General features: G+C 36.4%; 1 pseudogene; it reads left to right on the top strand.

The window, feature by feature from the left end:
* Positions 1 to 300: 300 nt before the first annotated feature.
* Positions 301 to 18,942, top strand: LOC138442589 (UDP-glucuronosyltransferase 2B4-like; annotated as a pseudogene).
* The last annotated feature ends 1,978 nt before the right edge of the window (positions 18,943 to 20,920 follow it).

Raw genomic sequence — 20,920 nt, 5'->3', positions numbered from 1 at the left:
TACAATTGTTGTGACCTCATGACCCTCCATTTTGTTGATGGCACCTTATCTCTAATTCTGTGTCAAAGTGACTGCAGACACAAGAGCCTCTCACTTGCTATTGTTTTACACTAGTCTTCTTTCTCATAGAATATAATTGATGTGTGTGTACAAGATGGGTGACAGCTCTGACAAATCAATACTAAACACACTGTATAATCTCGAAACGTTCTGCACTTTGCCTTTTCACTTGATTTCCACATCTGCTGACTATTCATGTAATCTACTTTTTTAAGGAATAGGAGTTATAATTTAACTTCTAGTTGATAACATCTGGATATAAGCCTGAGCAATAGCAAAAGTTTACAGTAATTATTTTTAAAGGACTGCATATGAGCAAGATGCCTATGAAAAGACTCTCGCTTCTGCTGCTGCTACAGCTGACTTGTTGCTTTAGCGGTGGGAGTTGTGGAAAGGTGCTGGTGGGGCCGGTGGAATTTAGTCACTGGATGAATATGAAGACAATTCTGGAGGAACTTGTCACGAAGGGTCATGAGGTGACTGTTCTGATATCTTCAGCTTCCACTATTCCTAATTCCAGCAAACCATCTACTATGAGATTTGAGACTTTTCCTACAACTTTAACAAAAAGTGATTATGAGAATTTTATGGAACGTCTTCTTGAGGAATGGACATATGTGGCGAAAGATTCCTTTTGGTCCTATTTGGCAACAGTGAAAAGTTTATTTTGGGAATTTTTTGATATTGCTTTAAGGATGTGTAAAGATGCTGTTTCCAACAAGAAATTAATGACAGAACTACAGGAATCAAGGTTTGATATTCTTATTGCAGATGCCATTGGACCCTGTGGTGAACTGCTGGCTGAATTACTTAAAATACCATTCGTGTACAGTCATTACACCTCACCTGGCCATATAATTGAAAAGAATAGTGGAAGACTTCCATTCCCACCATCTTATGTACCTGTTATGATTTCAGAATTAAGTGATCGCATGACATTCATGGAGAGGGTCAAAAATATGTTATATACGCTTTATTTTGACCTTTTCTTCACAGCATACAACGATAAAAAGTGGAATCAGTTTTACAGTGAAGTACTAGGTAAGTTGGGCTTCCTGATAGCTCAGTGGTAGAGAATCTACCTGCCAAGGCAGGAGACACAGTTTTCATCATTTGGTCAGAAAGATCCCTTGGAAAAGGAAATGGCATTCCATTCCAGTGTTTTTGCCTGGGAAATCCCATGGACAGAGAAGCCTGTTGGGCTTTAGTCCACGGAGTTGAAAAGAGTCAGTTATCACTTAGCAACGAAACGACTAGGTAATTCATGTTTTTAGTTGGTAGAATGAAGTCTTATTTTTCCTAGTGCCTTGGAAGTTGAGTTTGTCTAAATATAAATTCACAAAAATTTATCTCAAATAAGTGAAACGTGAAATAAAAATATAAAATGACCCTCAATCTAACAAATATTATGCAAACACTTAAATTAGAGGGTAGGGTAAAGCCCATTACTAGTATCGGATACCAGGAAGTCATTTACCACAGACTAAAGTACCTAGGACTTCTGCAAGTGACTATCCAACTTACAAAACTTAGAATCTCATAAACTGTCTTGATAAAGAGATGTACATTGAAAGTTATACACATATTTGTAGTATAAGTATCCAGTTAGCTTTTAGAAATTGTTTCTGCTTATGTAGAAACAGATGTATTCCAGATATACTTTATTATCCTATACTATGCTATGTATAGATTTATGAAGAAACAGACACATTCAAATATCGTGGCCAAAACATCCCAAGTTCCTTCACAAAAATTATATAATATACACACATGACAATAGTCTCATTTGATCAAATATTTGTTGTTGTTTTCCTTTTTACTTTCAGGAAGATATACTACCTTATCAGAGACAATGGGGAAAGCCGAAATGTGGCTCATTCGAAGCTACTGGGACTTTTCATTTCCTCGTCCACGACTACCAAATGTTGAATTTGTTGGAGGGCTCCACTGCAAACCTGCCAAGCCTCTGCCTAAGGTCACCTACTCCTCCTTGCTGTTCTTTGTGAACTTTTGTGTGAACAGGAATATTCTGTATTCTTTCTTTAGAATGTTTGATTACACGTAGTCAGATATGGGAACCTGGATAAAGTGAACTTTCACCTAGAAAGTGATATATTTCTATATCAGCACATCTATCTGAATTTCATTATCATTACAGAATACACTACAGTACATGGGACACTTTGATAATACATCAATTAAACTGCAATTTCGTTATTAACACATAGAGAAGCATCATTCTTTAAAGGACAGTTATAGTTCTATATAAAAATATATATTTCATATAAATAAAATAATAGCCATATTATCACCTGGTGATGCCATCCAAATACCTCATCTCACTATAATACGTTACATTATAATTGTATTATAATTATTATAGGGTAATTTTGTATATAGCATATTCCAGAAATGAGTGCTAATATAGGCAAATGTTGTAGGCACAGTTTCTACCACCTGACAGTCCACCTGAAATGACAGAACACAATGAAGTTGTAAAAAATGTTATAAGATGGAAAGACCAGAGTGCTAAAGAAATATGCAGCATGAATCATATAATGTATCTCTGATTCACAGACAATTATGAGATCTGAAGGATGCTCAGGAATAAACAGAGGAATAGGGCAGGGGTGGAAGAAGATATGGACTTCTCTCGTAGCTCAGTTGGGAGAAGATATAAAAGAAGGGTAGCTGGAGTAGTAATGACAGTTGCCAAAAAGTCCAAGTTTAGTTTGGATAGGAAAAGGCTGAATAAAGAAGATGATGCTATAGAGGTAAGCTGGAAACAGATAACTGTAAAGATTTCAAACATCTAGTAGGGGCATTGGGAAGAATATTGAAAGGATTAAGAAAGAAAGAGGTGATGGCAGTGGTTTGGTCTCTAAATTGTGTCCGACTCTTGCCATCACATGGACTACAGACTGCCAGGCTCCTCTGTCCAGGGGATTCTCCAAGTGTGAATACTGGAGCGGGTTGCCATTTCCTTCTCCAGAGGATTTTCCCAACCTGGGAATCCAACCCAGGTCTCCTGCATTGCAGGCAGACTCTTTACCGACTGAGCTATGACTAAAACCCTGAGAGATAGTCGTATATTATTAAAAATAAAAAGCAAGATGTCGTCACTGGGTTGGATTGTAAATGGTAAAGAGTAGGAAGAGACCATTTAGCAGATTATTGCTAGATATAGACAATAATGAGTGAAAACTAGAGTACGGTATTCACAGAGATATCACATTAACTCATTTTTTTCTTTATTTTAAATTAATTTAATTGGAGGATAATTACTTTACATTATTGTGGTGGGTTTTGCCATACATTGACATGAATCAGGATGATTTACTTTAAATAAATTTAAATAAATCTCTGGGTTGGGAATAAAAACATACAGTTATAGGTACATTCATTTCTATTGTTGGAAATGGGCATTTATTTTAGCTAGTGCTCTGGTGAAAAGCCTTAAAACTTACAAAAATACTTTAATATTTCATCTTCTTCATCTGATAACCAAAACCTTAAAAATTCCTGACATTAAAAATCTTTATATTAAATGCTGCTGCTGCTAAGTCACTTCAGTCATATCTGACTTTTTGTGACACTATGGACTGGAGCCCACCAGGCTCCTCTGTCCATGGGATTCTCCAGGCAAGAATACTGGCGTAGGCAGCCATTCCCTTCTCCAGGGGATCTTCCCGACCCAGAGATCAAATCCTGGTTTCCTGCACTCCAGGCACATTCTTTACCATCTGAGCCACTAGGAAATGGTAAATTATACTAAATCAGATACAATAAAATATATTAAAGGAGATACAATAAAAATGAGATACAATAAAATATTTACTTGGAAAATAACAAATATAAGAAGATCACAGTTTTCTTTAACATTATAAAGGCATAAGCTAGGATTACAACTTTTAGGATATATATCATAGGAATAGAATTGTAGGATTATAGGATTATAGGAATAGAATAAAGATTAAAATGACAGCACATATTTTAGCATAATGTCTTCAAAGTCCACCCATATTGTCCAAAATGGCAGGATTTCCTTCTTTCTCGTGGGTGAATAACATTTCATTCTGAGCACATGTGTCTCCGGGTGTGTGTGTGTGCATGTCTGTGTGTATCTATGAAACATCTTTAAATAACTCATCCATTGGTGGACACTTAAGATTTTTCCCTTAGCTAATTGTGAATAATGCTGCAGTCAACATGGAGCCCATATACCTCTTCTATATCCGGTTTTTATTTCCTTTGACTGTGTACCCAGAAGTAGAATTCCTGGATCATACAATAGATCTATCTTTAACTGTTTTAGGAACCTTCAATGTATGTTCCATAAGGGTTAAACCAATTTACATTCCCACTGAGAGTGTACAAGCATTCACTTTTCTCCACATTCTCACAACACTTTTCTCTTCTTGGTTATAGACTTTCTAACGGGGTGAGGTAATATCTGATTGTGATTTTGAAATACATTTCCCTGATGATTACAGATGCTGAGTATCTTTTCCTATACCTGGTGACCATTTGGAAATCTTCTTTGTAAAGGGTCTATTTTGTTCATCTGCCCATTCTTTACTTGAATTTTGTTGTGTGAGTTGTGCATATATTCTGGATCTTAACCCCTCATTCAATATGTGGTTAAAAACTTTTTTTCCACTCTGTAGATCACATTTTCATCTTGTTGATTATTTCCTTTGCTGTGCAGAAGCTTTTAAGCTTGATGTAGCCTCACTTGTGATTTTTCCCTTTTGTTGTGGTCTTGATGTCCTATACAAAAACATCATTTTCCAGACCAGTGTCAAGGAGTTCCTAACCTTATATTTTCTTTTAGGGATGTTATGGTATCTGGTCTTGTGTTTAAGTCTTTGATACATTGATACATTTTGAGCTGTTTTCGTGAGTGGTCTGGTTTTTTGTTTTTTTCATAGTTTATCCAGTTTTCTCAGAAAACAAAGAAGTGACTAACATTTCCACAATTGGTGTTTTTGTCTCCCTTGTTGCTCCCTTGTTGACTATTAGTTGAACCCTGTATGCTGTTCCATGGTCTATGTGTCTATTTGGGGGCCAGTACACTATTTGAAATATTGAAACTTTGTGGTAAATATGAAATTTCAAGGTGTGATTCTTTGGGCTTTTGGTAATGTCAACATTTTAGCAGTATTAGTCTTCTGGTCCATGTCATATGATGACTTTCCATTTATTTGTGTTTTCTTCTATTTCTACAATTTCTTATAGTTATCACTGTACAGATCTTTCACGTCACTGATTAAATTTATTTCTAGTTATTTTCTTCCTTTTGATGCTATTGTGAATGGGATAGTTTTTTCCAGATGTTTCATTATTAGTATACAGTAAGGAAACTGAATTCTATATAAGTGCGAGTAGGCATCCTTGTTTTGTTTCTGATTAGAGAAAAAGCTTTCAAGTGTTCACTGTTGAGTATAACGTTAGCTTTGGGTTTGTCATATATGTTCTTTATTACACTGAGATATGTTCCTTCTGTACCCTATATGTTGAGGGTTATATCATGAAAGAATGTCCTATCTTGTCAAAAGTTTCTTGGACATCTATTGAGATAAACAAGTTATTTTATTGTTCATTCTATTTATCCTTGCATCACGGAGATAAATCTCACATGATCTTACTATATAATTCTTTTTCTTTCAGAATAATAATCCCTTCATTTTATTTATTTTTTTAAAGTCTTTTACTTTTTTTTTTAATTTTTAGTTTTACTTTATTTTACTTTACAATACTGTATTGGTTTTGCCATACATTGACAGAAATCCACCATGGGTGTACATGCGATCCCAAACATGAACCCCACTCCTACCTCCCTCCCCACAACATCTCTCTGGGTCATCCCCATGCACCAGCCCCAAGCATGCTGTATACTGCATTGGACATAGACTGGTGATTTGATTCTTACATGATAGTATACATGTTTCAATGCCATTCTCCCAAACAATCCCACCCTCTCCCTCTCCCTCTGAGTCCAGAAGTCCGCTATAAACATCTGTGTCTTTTTTGCTGTCTTGCATACAGGGTCATCATTGCCATCTTTCTAAATTCCATATATATGCATTAGTATACTGTATTGGTGTTTTTCTTTCTGGCTTACTTCACTCTGTATAATCGGCTCCAGTTTCATCCATCTCATCAGAACTGATTCAAATGTATTCTTTTAACGTGCTCTTGAATTTGGCTTGTTGATATTTTGTTGAGAAATTTTGCAACAATATTCAATCTGAATATTGACTTTAGTTTTATCTTCTTGCAATGTGCTTATCTATTTGGTATCATGATCATGGTGATGACCTTATAGGATGATATTGGAAATGTTCCTACCCTCCTCTTTAATTTCAAAGATTTTTTGAAGAACTAGCATTAATTATTCTGTGATATTTCATAGAATACATCAGTGAAGTCATCAGGCCCTGGGCCTTTTGTATGTTGATAGGTTTTTGATTACCAATTCAATTTCTTTACTTATTAGGGCTGTTCAGATTTTCTCCATCTTCCTGATTCATTCTTGGTAGGTTCTGTTTTTAAGAAGTTCTCCATTCTTCTCATATATGGATTAATAATTTCTTAGCTTATAATTATTCATGGTAGTCTCGGGATCCTATGTAATTTTTCAGTATTAGTTGGAATGTCTCCATTTCATTTCTAATCTTATTTATTTGAGTCACTTTTATTCTTGATTAGTCTAACTAAAGGTTTTCAGTTTTGTCTATATTTTGAAAAAACAGAGGACAAATACTATAAGAAATCACTTGTATATGAAATCTAAAAACACCAAGCTTGTAATAATAGAGAGTAATATGGTAGTTGCCAGGACTGAGAGTTGGAAGAACAGGAGAAATGTTGTTTAAGGATACAAATTTGCATTTCTTAGAAAATACATACTAGAGACTAAGGTGCAGAACAGTGAATATGCAGACATGCTCAGTCATGTCTGACTCTTCATGACCCTGTGAACTATAGCCAGCTAGTCTCCTCTGTCAATGGGATTTCCCAGACAGGAATATCGGGGTGGGTTGCCATTCAACATTTGGAATTATTCTAATATAGAAAGTAACTTTTTTTAATCAAAAAGGATCAGGACCACAAAGCAAAATAATTCAGAAAAAATTCCAGGCAAATACGGATTCACCTGGAGCTTTATTTAGTTAGAACTGAATTACTCAAAAGCTGACCAGACCTGTGCTGCAGAAAGCCCTGGGCACCTTTTCCTCTGTGGAGCAGGTGCTCCCAGGAGGACTCATTGAAGTCAAGTTGAAGGTCCTTCACCGCAGTTAGACATAACACATCCATCTGTGACATTAATTATGCAAGTTCAGGACAAAGGCATCATATGTAAAGAAACACAGCAATATGGTCTCTCAAATAAGTAACTATACAAGTGTAAATTTGGATTATAAATAGAACTCACAGAACTATTTCATAGAACTTCCAAACTATAATATTTGACTCTTCAAGTCAGTAGTTAGTATTTTAGACAGAGTTTGGAAATTATGACAAAGTCTAAGATGAAGAATAGGATTACAGAGCTGAATGAATGACATAAACTGATTCAGATCATGTATTTTTTTCATAGTGCTCATACACAGGAAAAGAAATATTAATGAATAACGTAAATCATTCTCAAAAAGTCTGTCTGGAATAAATAAATGAGTTAGCAGAATTATAATAACAAAGAACCAAAGGGAGTTGAATCTGGCAAGTAACTTCCTTCCAAGAATCTATGTTAATAATTAACATCAAGCCTAATGAAGATTCTGAGGATAATATAGTTTAATAGTATCTCCTTGTCACTACTAGTACTGGCTCTATCTTATTTCCTGCTTATACAGAAACACATTTGCACAAATATATATAATGGAAGAAATGGACCTCATATCACCCATTCTTTCCCCAGGATCTCAAGGATAAAAAATGTTTTAAAAAAATATAAAAAATAATATAAAGTCCCTCAAAAAAATTTTAATGATTTTATACTGTGAAATATTTATTAGTACAACTGACCAAAGTCCAAGATGTGAAGTTAATATGTTCAAGAGAATTGGGAGAGTGGGGTGGGTGAGGGAGGGAAATCACTCTCTTAGCTAACTGTATAGTATGTGATAAGAGTAATGTGTACTTTCTAATATAAAACCTGTCAACACATAGAGCTCAGCAATTCCTTTTCTGGATTTATATTCAAAATAATTGAAATTAGGATCCCAATGAGATATCTGTACAACATATTCATGAAAGCTCTATTCACAGGAGCCAAGAGGTTTAAGCAACCCAAATGTCCATCAACAGAGGAAGCAATAAACAAATATCATATATACAAACAATAGAATATTACTCACCTTTAAAAAGGCAATTCTGACGCATGTCACAACATGAATGAACCTTACATTAAGTGAAAATAACTAGTCAGAAAAAGACAAATACTCTACAATTCAACTTATAAGAAGTATCCAGACTAATCTCATTTGTAGAAACAAAGTAGAATGAAACTTGCCAAAGGCTAGAGAAAGAGGAAAGCAGAGTTTCTTAATGGTCATAGACTTCCAGTTTTGTCCGATGAAAAAGATCTGGAGATTGGTTGCACAATGTGAGTATACTTAACACTACTATACTACACACTTAGGAACAATTAAGAAAGTAAATTTTATGCCATGTGTATCTTACCACAATATTTTTGTAAGAAATCTCTACTCTAATCTCGAGACAATTTCTGATTTTCTCTCTTTTTTGCTTGTATCAATCCCTTCAATAATGTATGCTATGTTGCTGCTGTTTTGTGATGGGGCAAATTCTTTTTTCACAGGAAATGGAAGAGTTTGTGCAGAGCTCTGGCGAAAATGGAATTGTGGTGTTTTCTTTGGGGTCAATGGTCAGTAACATGTCAGAAGACAGAGGTGATTGCATCAGCCTTCGCTCAAATTCCACAAAAGGTAGATACAATAACTTAATCATGGACAACTATTTAATAAGTCTGTGAAATTCTGTAAAGAGATGATTTTAGACATTTCCTATCACTTTGTCACTTGTTCCTTTTCTTTGAAGGACTTCTGAGCACACAGCACACATACAGATGCTCTCGGGAGTTAAATTTTAACAATAAATGTAGTCATGCAATAGTGATTCAAGTCAAACAATTCCACTTTTCATTGTTTTTGGAAGTAGGGCTTAATAATTTGTAAGGTAAGAGAACATACTTCTTCAGCACCACTAATTAACATTATTAAAACATTATGCTGATGTTGCTTAGTCATTAAGTCGTCTGAATCATTGCAATCCCATGGACTACAGCATGCTGGGCTCCCCTGTCCTTCACTATTACCCAGGGTTTGCCACGATTCATGTCCATTGATTTAGTGATGCTATCTAACCATGTCATCCTCTGCCAGCCCTTCTCCTTTTGCCTTCAACCTTTCCCAGATCAAGATCTTTCCAAACAGTTACCAGGTGGCCAGAGTACTGGAGCTTCCGCATCAGTACTTCCAATGAATATTCAAGATTGGTTTCCTTTAGGATTGACTGGTTTGATGTCCTTGCAGTCCAAGGGATTTTCAAGAATCTTCTCCAGCACCACAATTCAAAAGCATTACTCTTTAGCGTTTAACCTTCTTTAAGGACTTCTTGGGTGGCTCAGATGGTAAAGCGTATGCCTACAATTTAGGAGACTTGGGTTCGACCCCCTGGGTCAGGAAGATCCTCTGGAGAAGGAAATGGCAACCCACTCCAGTACTCTTGCCTGGAAAATCCCATGGATACAGGAGCCTGGTAGACCACAGTCTGTGGGGCCGCAAAGAGTAGGACATGACTGAGTGACTTCACCTTATCTTACCTTACCTAACCTTCTTTACTATCCAACTCTCATGTCCATACATGATTACTGGAAAAAAATATAGCTTTCATTATATGGACCTCTTTTGGCAGAATGATGTCTCTGCTTTTAATATTCTGTCTAGATTTGTCGTAGCTTTTCTTTCAAGAAGCAAGTGTCTTTTCATTTCATGGCTACAGTCACCATACACAATGCTTTTGGAGCCCAAGAAAATAAAATATGTCACAGCTTCCACATTTTCCCCATATATTTGCCATGAAGTGATGGGACCAGATGTCATGAACGTATTGTTTTGAATGTTGAGTTTTAAGACAGCTTTTTCACTTTCCTCTTTCACCCACATCAAGAGTCTCTTTCAGTTTAGTTCAGTCACTCAGTCGTGTCTGACTCTTTGCGACCCCATGAATTGCAGCACGCCAGGCCTCCCTGTCCATCACCAACTCCCAGAGTTCACTAAAACTCATGTCCATCGACTCGGAGATATCATCCAGCCATCTCTTCCTCTGTCGTCCCCTCTCCTCCTGCCCCCATTCCCTCCCAGCATCAGAGTCTTTTCCAATGAGTCAACTCTTTGCATGAGGTGGCCAAGGTACTGGAGTTTCAGCTTTAGCATCAGTCCTTCCCATGAATGTTCAGGACTGATTTCCTTTAGGATGGACTGGTTGGATCTCCTTGCAGTCCAAGGGACTCTCAAGAGTCTTCTCCAACACCACAGTTCAAAAGCATCAGATCTTCAGTATTCACCCTTCTTCACAGTCCAACTCTCACATCCATACATGACTACTGGAAAAGCCATAGCCTTGACTAGATGGGCCTTTGTTGGCAAAGTAGTGTCTCTGCTTTTGAATATGTTATCTAGGTTGGTCATAACTTTCCTTCCAAGGAGTAAGCGTCTTTTAATGTCATGGCTGCAGTCACCATCTGCAGTGATTTTGGAGCTCAAAAAAATAAAGTCTGACACTGTTTCTACTGTTTCCCCATCTATTTCCCATGAAGTGATGGGACCAGATGCCATGATCTTCGTTTTCTGAATGTTGAGCTTTAAGCCAACTTTTTCACTCTCCTCTTTCACTTCATCAAGAGGCTTTTTAGTTCCTCTTCACTTTCTGCCATATGGGTGGTGTCATCTACATATCTGAGGTTATTGATATTTCTCCCAGCAAGCTTGATTCCAGCTTGTGAGTCACTGAGCCCAGTATTATACATGATGCACTGTGCATATGTAAGTTAAGTAAGCAGAGTGACAATACACAGCTTTTGTGTGCTCCTTTCCCCATTTGAACCAGTCTGTTGTTTCATGTCTGGTTCTAACTGTTGCTTCTTCACCTGCATACAAGTGTCTCAGGAGACAGTTAAGGTGGTCTGGTGTTCCCAGCTCTTTAAGAATTTTCCACAGTTTGTTGGGATCCATACAGTCAAAGGTTAACAAAGTAGTGAAGCAGAAGTAGATGTTCTTCTGGAATTCTCTTGCTTTTTCTACGATCTAATGAATGATGGCAATTTGATCTGTGGTTCCTCTGCCTTTTCTAAACCCAGATTGCACATCTGGAAGTTCTTGGTTCATGTACTGCTCAGGCCGAGATAAATGATTTTTGAGTATTACCTTGCTAGCATGTGAAAGGAACATAATTTTACAGTACTTTGAACATTCTTTGGCATTACGCATCCTTGGGTTTGGAATGAAAACTGACCTTTCCCAGTCCTGTGGCCACTGTTATGTTTTCCAAATTTGCTGGCATATTGAGTGCAGCACTTTAACAGTATCATCTTTTAGGATTTGAAATATTTCAGCTGAAATTCCACTAGCTTTCTTCACAGGAATACTTCCTAAGGTCCCATTTTCTTCACACTCCAAGGTGTGTGGCACTAGATGAGTGACAACACCATCATGGTTATCCAGGTTACTAAGACCTCTTCTGTATAGTTCTTCTGTGTATTCTTGCCACGTCTTCTTAATATCTTCTGCTTCTGTTAGGTCCATACCATTTCTGTCCTTTATTGTGCCCATCTTTGCATGAAATGATCCCTTGGGATCTCTAATTTACTTGAAGAGATCTCTAGTCTTTCACATCCCATTGATTTCTCTATTTCTTTGCACTGTTCATTGAAGAAGTCCTTCTTACCTCTCCTATCTATCCTCTGCAATTCTGCATTCAGTTGAGTATATCTTTCTTTTCCTTTCCCCCTTGGCTTTCACTCCCTTTCTTTTCTCAACTATTTATAAAGCCTCCTCAGATAACCATTTTGCCTTCTGGCATTTCCTTTTCTTTGGGATTGTTTCAATCGCTGCCTCCTGTACAATGTTACACACCTCTATCCACAGTTCTTCAGGCACTCTGTATATCAGATATAATCCCTTGAATCTATTCGTCACCTCCACTGTGTAATTATATGGGATTTGATTTCTGTCATACCTGAATGGCTTAGCGGTTTTCCCCACTTTCAATTTCAGTCTTTCTTCAATTCAAATCTGAATTTTTCACTCAGGTGCTCATGATCTGAACCACAGTCAACTCCAGGTCTTGTTTTGCTGACTGTATAGAGCGTCTATCTTTGGCTGTAAAGAATATAATTAATCTGATTTCAGTATTGACCATCTGGTGATGTCCATGTATAGAGTCATCAGTTGTTGGAAAAAGATGTTTACTATGACCAGTGTGTTCTCTTAACTAAAGTCTGTTAGCTTTTGCCTGCTTCTTTTAGTACTACAAGGACAAACTTGCCTCTTATCCTAGATATCTCTTGACTTCTTACTTTTACATTCCTATCCCCATGATGAAAAGACTTCTTCTTAAATTTTTTTTTCTTTTTTTTTTACTGTTAATTCTAGAAGGTCTTGTAGGTCTTGCTGAAATCAATCTACTTCAGCTTCTTCAGCATTAGTGGTTGGGGCACAGACTTGGATTGCTGTGATGCTGAATAGTTTACCTTGGAAATGAACCAAGATCATTCTGTGGTTTTTGAGATTGCACCCAAGCACTGCATTTCAGACCTTTTTGTTAACTGTGAGGCTACTCCATTTCTTCTAAGGGATTCTTAACCACAGTAGTAGATATAATGGTCATCTGAATTAAATTCATTGAACTCGACCATTTTAGTTCATGGATTCCTAAGATGTTGATATTCACTCTTGCCATATCCTGCTTGACCATGTCCAACTACCTTGATTTCATTGGCCTCACATTCCAGGATCCTATGTTATTTACAGCATCAGACTTTCACCACCAGACACATCCACAACTAAGCATCATTTCTTCATTGGCCCAGTTACTTCATTCTTTCTGAAACTATTAGTAATTGCCCTCCACTCTTCCTCAACAGCATATTGGACACCTTCTGACCTGGAGAACTCATCTTCCAGTGTCATATATTTTGTCTTTCCATACTGTTCATGTGGTTCTTATGGCACAAATACTGGAGTAGTTGTCCATTCCCTCCTCCAGTGGACCACAGTTTGTCAGAACACTCGGCTATGACCCATCTGCCCTTGGGTAGCCGTGCAGAGCATGGCTCATAGCTTTATTGAGTTACACAAGCCACTTTACCATGACAAGGCTGTGATCTATGAAGGGGATTAATAAATTATACATAAGCCAAAATATTTATCTTAGGTGATTGACTGCATATCTTCTTCTTTGTAATCAAAATGTGTAAAATTCTAATAAAATAATTTCCCATTTTAACTACTTGATATAAGTAAACTCTTTTATAGCAGTCAAAAATAAATCAGTGAATATTGAATTTGAAAATGAGCACTAGCATATAAAGAAAGCAAATGAATATGCAGCTTATGTGTAATCTGCCTCTGACTTATTGTATTAGAAATAAAACCACCTATCCATGAAAGAAAAGCTATGACAAGTCTAGACAGTGCATTAAAAAGCAAATACAGCACTTGCCTGCAAAAGTCCATATAGTCAAGGCTATGGTTTTTCAGTAGTCATGTATGGATGTGAGAGTTGGACCATAAAGAAGGCTGAGTGCCAAGACAATGATGCTTTTGAATTGTGGTGTTGGAGAAGACTCTTGAGAGTCCCCTGGACAGCAGGATCAAACTGGTCAATCCTAACTTAATTAACTTTGAATATTCATTGGAAGGACTGATGCTGAAGCTGAAAAAGCTCCAATACCCTTGGCCACCTGATGCAAAGAGATGACTCATTGAAAAAGACCTTGATGCTGAGAAAGATTAAGGGCAGGAGGGAAAGGGAGTGACAGAAGATGTGTTGCTTGGATAGCAACACCGAATCAAAGGATATGAATATGAGCAACTTCTGAGAGATCGTGAAGGACAGGGAAGCCTAGCATGCTGCACTCCATGGAGTGCAAAGAGTTGGACACAACTTAGTGACTGTAAAGCAACAACAAAGCAGGTTTTTTTTTTTAATATTTGAAATGGTCATTGAAAATCTCACTTGTCTCTGCCATCATGAGTACATAATTAATACATCAAACGTAGGTATTCCTATTTATGTCTTTGTATTACTAGTTAACATTAATTCATATGTCTTCATTTCCTTTCATGTCCTATGGATGGCATGTAATTATATGTATCTTTATCAATTTAGAAATTATTAGTATAACTTTGAAGTTCAACTCATAAAATAAAGTATTTCCTTTACTTTTTAACAGGTGCTATGGAGATATGATGGCAAAAAGCCAGATAACTTAGGACCCAACACCCGGTTGTATAAATGGCTTCCCCAGAATGACCTTCTTGGTGAGACTTGTCACAACAAATAATGAAAACATGAGTAACAGCTGAGCAGAGTGAGAGTGCTTCAACAGGAAACACACTTACAAAGCAATTATTAAAACACTGAAAAGGAAAACTTGACTACTCTATTATAATTTCCTTTGCTGTGAGAAAAAAAGGAGAACATATAACAGTTGTCAGTTTATTCTACATAGTCACATCCCTCACGGCCAGAATCTTTACTTCAGCTGTAATTACTTCTCACAGTGAACTTTGCAATGATTTCCAGGATTGTTGTTCTGTCTCTAAATTCTTTCCTTATACTTATCATTTCCATTCTATAGAGGTATGTTAAATGCTACTAAAAATAACAACTCTTCTGCCATTACCAATGACTCTCAATTTCCTATTAAAAAAAATGCACAATCATTTTTGTGAAGCAATAACACACTTCATGATAAAATGTAGCTTTTCCTTCCTCTGGTTCCAGTGCCACTACCATTATCCTTCTTTTACCCTGACACCATTCCTATCAAACTAAATGACTTCACTATATCTTTAGGTGAATAAATTCTGGCATGCCCTCCTCTTTCTTTGCACATGTGGTTTCTTTCACCCAGAATGGTCTTTCAAGTTGTTCACCTGCCAATCCTGGATTCATTTGTGATGTTCAAGTGACTCAGCTCTTCTTTCACAAAATCTTCATTTACCCCTTCAGCAGACATAGCTGTTTCTTCTCTGAGTTCTGAAAGCAAGTTAAAAGCACTTTCAATATACATAATAATGTTATCTAAAAGATACTGCTTCTTCCAGTGCCTTATAATACCCATTTCTCATTTTACTCTTGTATAATTAATAATCTTCCTGAAATTCACTCAATCCTAGGCCATCCAAAAACCAAAGCCTTTATAACTCATGGTGGAAGCAATGGTGTTTATGAGGCCATCTATCATGGGATCCCTATGGTGGGCACTCCTTTGTTTGCTGATCAAGCTGATAACATCGCTCGAATGAAATCCAAGGGAACAGCTGTCAGGTTGGACTTGGAAACAATGTCAACAAGAGATTTGCTCAACGCATTGAAGAAAGTCATTAATAATCCTTCGTGAGTATATATATATATATATATTTTTTTTTTTTTTTCCTTTACTAGCCAATCTTTCTAGAGAAGTTCTCATCTGAAGGTGAGGGAGGCAGCCATGAGTCTTCACATAAGCACAATAAGGTGTAAGATTTGCTCAATGTTTTGAGAACAGACAAAAAATAACGCGTTGTGAATGTCACATTACGTTTTTTTCATGGCTTTATGGAAAAGGTTTGTCAGCGTTTTAAAGATAGTGGAGAAATTTTGAAAACTTAATCATTAGAATGAGAAGAACCATTGAAATTCTAATGGATTTAGAAGCATTGAGAACAAAGTTATTGTAGGGAACCATGAACAATATGGATACACATATGCCCACTCTACTTTCTTTCAGCATGTGAACTTCTCAAATGTTTTAAACTCTTAAAAGATGGTTTATTTTCAGTAAACCACCATGACATAATCCATTTCAAATTCCAAACATTTACTATTTTCCAAGTTTTCTATGCTAATATTTTGACTCCATCTCTGATAAATGATAAACAGCTATAACTTTCTAACTACCCAGTTTCAAATATGTATATCCTATTTATAAATGTGGGTATATTCTTGGTGTTTTTTGTTTTTTGGGTTTTTTGTTTGTTTGTTTGTTTTGTTTTTTACTGTGGTCATTTTGTCTTGTTTGGAAGAATTAGAAAATCTAAACATAATTGACTTGGGAAGAACATGTTGATATGAAAAAGTGAAAGTGTTGGTTTCTCAGTTGTGTTTGACTCTTTGGGACCCCATAGGCTGTATCCCACCAATCCTCAGTCCATGGAATTTTCCAGGCAAGAACATGGGAGTAGGTAGCCACTCGCCTCTCCAGAGGATCTTGCTGACCCAGGGATCAAACCAGGTCTCTGCATAGCTGGCCGATTCTTTACATCTGAGCCACCACGGAATCCCGTATGTTGGGATATTCCTTCTTTTAAAAAATGTTACACAATTTTTACAGCTTATTTTCCATTTAAAGTAATTACCAAAGAGTGGTTAAATTTCCAGTGTTGTATAACACCTCCTTGAGCTTATGTTATTCCCAGTAATTTTGCCTCCTACTCCCCCACTTGTGTGTTTCTACTCCCCCAAATCTGGTATCCAATAGATTGTTCTCTGTATCTGCTAGTCTGTAATAATATTTTGATCCCATCATTCATAAATGGGAAACAACTAGAATTTTCTAATTTTCTCAATTACAACTACGTAGATACACCTTATAAATGTAAGTATATTCAGAGTTCTTTTATTCGTGCTCATTTTTGTCTTATTTGGAATAGGTAGTTATGTTGGGATACCCCTATTTAAAAACCACATTTTCTGAAAACAGAAATATTTAATTTCCAAATCACTTCAGGATATACATGAATTTCAATGATGCAATTATATTAATATTACAAATATGATGTATATATTCCCCCTTTTTTGTCATAATGACTTTTTGTAAAGAAAGCATTTTGAGAATGTGTCAGTAATGGCAGCAAAATGCATTGTGTGTTTTATAAGCAGCGTTATTTAATTTTAGCACAGCTATTGTCGTGAGCAGCATAAAAAGCACTTTTTTTCTTTTTTTGAAAGAAACAAATCTTTCATTTGCTGTTTTTAGTAAATGTACATATCTCTAGTATATTTGTATGCCTTTTTAATTTTTAATAACGTAATGTTGGTGTCAAAAATGAAAATATACTGAATGTTCATGATATGCTACATGTTGTATTTAGTAAAACAGTGTTACTTTACACATTTTAAGTAACTTCTTTATTGTAGTCTATTCCTCTTGTATTAAAAATATATTTCCAGGATTACTGCAGTCTTTGCAAAAACCCAGTGCTCCTCCTGTGTTTTTGACAGTAAAGGGAGAAAAGTTACTTCCATTGTTATTACCACACTGCCATGTTATAGCACTTTGTGATTTAAAGTTCATGAGCTATATCTCTTTATTCTTCCTTCTTGGCTATTAGTCTGCCATTATTTCAGCAATAGAAACAAGTGTGTCTGCAATGCCTGAGAGTGAAATGTTGAGCCTTCTCCAGAAGGCTCCTGACAAAGAACCAGAACAACAATACAAGAACCAGAACAACAGTACTAGTAAGCATTCACTGAGTGTCTACTGCATGCTAGGAATGCCTCTAAGAATCAATACAATATTCTCAAAATAACTAGATAAGATACTATTCCTAGCCATTTCATATAACAATGAAAAACTGAGAAACAGATTCTATCATAATTGAGCCCTCCAAAGTAAAATTAAAAGTTTAAAACATAAAAATGTTTTAAAATGTTAGTAAAATTAATTTTCTTAAAAACAATCAGAGGAACAGAAAAATTAAAAAGCAGCCAACAAAGTAAGAGTCAGGAATCAAACTGAGTCAATCTACTTCCACACTCTCAACCACCAATTCACTAATGTAAGACCAGCCCTATCTGGACATGTCTCCAAACCTCATCCCTGATTTACCTGCTATATCTAGATTATAACATTTTGAAATACATCTACCAGGTCTATTAACAATTCTTTATGAGAAAATTCAAACTTTGGACAAACATATTACGAATTTCTTTTCTTTTCTTTCCCTTTGGGACAGCTTGTACCATTCTTTAGAATACACAATCTTGTTCTCTCCCATTTTCTTTCTTTTCTTTGTAGCTTGAAAACTGTCCATTTAAGAAATCCTAGCCCATAAGCTAATATCTCAATAATCACCTCGGAGACAATTATCTGTTTTTCTTCCACTCTGTGTTGCACTCTGTTACCATCTGCAAGGAATTTTCACATCTTTATCTATTATAGCTCATTCCATAAATGATAACTGTTTGATTTTCCTTCAGCTACAAAGAGAATGTGATGAGATTATCAGCCATTCAACATGATCAGCCTATGAAGCCCTTGGACAGAGCAGTCTTCTGGATCGAGTTTGTCATGCGCCACAAAGGAGCCAAGCACTTGCGGCCAGCTCTCCATGACCTCACCTGGTTCCAGTACCACTCTCTGGATGTCATTGGGTTCCTGCTGGCCTGTGTGGCAACTGCCATATTTGTCATCACAAAATGTTGTCTATTTTGTTGCTGGAAGTTTGCTAAAACAGGAAAGAAGGGGAAAAGAGACTAGCTGTATCTGAGACTCAGCGCAGGTGTCCCCAACCTCTGAGATCGAATGCCTGATGATCTGAGGTGGAGCTGATGCAATAATAGAAATAAAGTGAGCAATACACGTAATGTGCTTGAACCGTCCCAAAACCATTGCTTCCTATCCCAGTCCATGGAAAAATGGTCTTCCACAAAACTGGTTCCTGGGGCCTAAAAGTTTGGGTACTGCTGCTCTAGCACTTCTGCCTCATAAGTAGAACTCCTCCATAAAATGATGTGGGTATGTATTGAAATTTATTATTTTAATGCAAAAGTATACTAAAAAGATGTGGTTGAATTTAACTGTTTTTCACATGTTGGGTGTAGAAACAAGAACAATAAAAGTCTATTCATAGTATCCATATTACTTTGTAGATATTCAGAATTTTATCTTCATTTTTGTATAGAATTTTATAGCTTTTCCTTGCTATAGAGATTGTTCAATAATTGGAATTCTTTTGAAAGATTCACCCTTTAATTTTATTAGGGAGACCACTAATAGTTCTTCATTTTTGCTGTGCATCCAGCCTCAACAGCACTTCTTACCTAAAGCCATGGCAAGACACTTGCCTTCATCCAGTTAAACTCATTTGCCTTTGGAGTGTTCATGGAATTAGAAGTGTAGCTACATGCTTCCATCTATAAAACCGAGATATTTGCAAAAATCTTTAATTTCATGACCTAATTCTCTTTTTGTCACCCACCTTTTATTCATCTATTATTTTCACTCCCATAACCAGCTTTTGCTAATGGATATAAGTTCTCAACTGTATGTTAAGAAAATAATTACCTGAACTCTAAAGGGACTTTCGAATTTTCATTCTCTCCAAAGCTGCCTGAATATATCTATGATCTTATCTATATCTATATACATATCTAAATCTATGTATATTTTTACAATTCAGGACAGAGCACCACTTAGCTACTTGCAGATATGATGAGAAATTCAATGGGTTTGTTGAACACAGACTGAATTATTTACTATTACATTATAATATGAGCTTCCCTGGTAGCTCAGCTGGTAAAGAAACTGCCTGCAATGCAGGAGACCCTGGTTCAATTCCTGGGTTGGAAAGATTCCCCTGGGGAAGGGATAGGCTACCCACTCCAGTATTCTTGGGCTTCCCTGGTGGCTCAGACAGTAAAGAATCTGCCTGCAACGTGGGAGACATGGGTTTGATTTCAGGTTGGGAATATTCCCTGGGGAAGAGAATAGCTACCCACTCCAGTACACTGACCTAGAGAATTCCATGGTCAGAGGAGCCTGGGAGGCTACAGTCCATGGGGTCCCAAAGAGCTGGATATGACTGAGCAACTTTCACTTTCATATTATATTATATCATAACCACACTTTAGATCAGCATTTCTCATTCTTTTGTCTCTTTCCTCAGGAAGCTATTGCGTCGTCCCTCCCATAACACTTACATGTAAACATTCAATCCTTTATCATGACAGAAAATATTATAGACATTATTTTCTTTAAACCTAGGTCCACTATGACTGAAATAATCAGAAACAATGAGCACAAGACAAAAATCACGTAAATTTTGTAAAAAATTGGTGAATCAAATGAAAACAATCTAAAGGTACTGATGAAAACTGTACATCAGAAAAGCAGTTTATTATCAAAATGTCCAGCTTAGGGAACGAGTCTTGTCTTTTTGGTCAAGGGGACCACCATCCACAACATTTAAAAAACATTCATCAGCCTTAGGCATAGTTTATTTTAAAGAAGAAACATTGAGGTTTGGGGAATTATAGGAAAATTTACCAAGAACTTCTCATAGAACCCACCTAGATAACTGACACATATTTAAAGAAAACTAAAACTAACAGAAAGTAAGAAGGTAGAACCATATATTTCCATAGTAGAAAATGTTTTTAAATCAAGCATATAGGCTTACAAAATTTTCCTCAAATCTACATGGCAGCATGTGTAATAGACAAAGCGTTGGTAGTCACTATGCAATAAGAAAGACTAAAAATCTCCAGTGAAAAGTCTAGCACTCCAATATGAAAATAAATGAAAGGTACAAACAGGAAATTCACAGAAGCGAAATGGCCAATG

This window comes from Ovis canadensis, chromosome 6, assembly GCF_042477335.2.
Source record: "Ovis canadensis isolate MfBH-ARS-UI-01 breed Bighorn chromosome 6, ARS-UI_OviCan_v2, whole genome shotgun sequence".
Lineage (NCBI taxonomy): Eukaryota > Metazoa > Chordata > Mammalia > Artiodactyla > Bovidae > Ovis > Ovis canadensis.
Note: the sequence above shows the minus strand (reverse complement) of the source record. Positions and strands in the feature narration are given on the sequence as shown.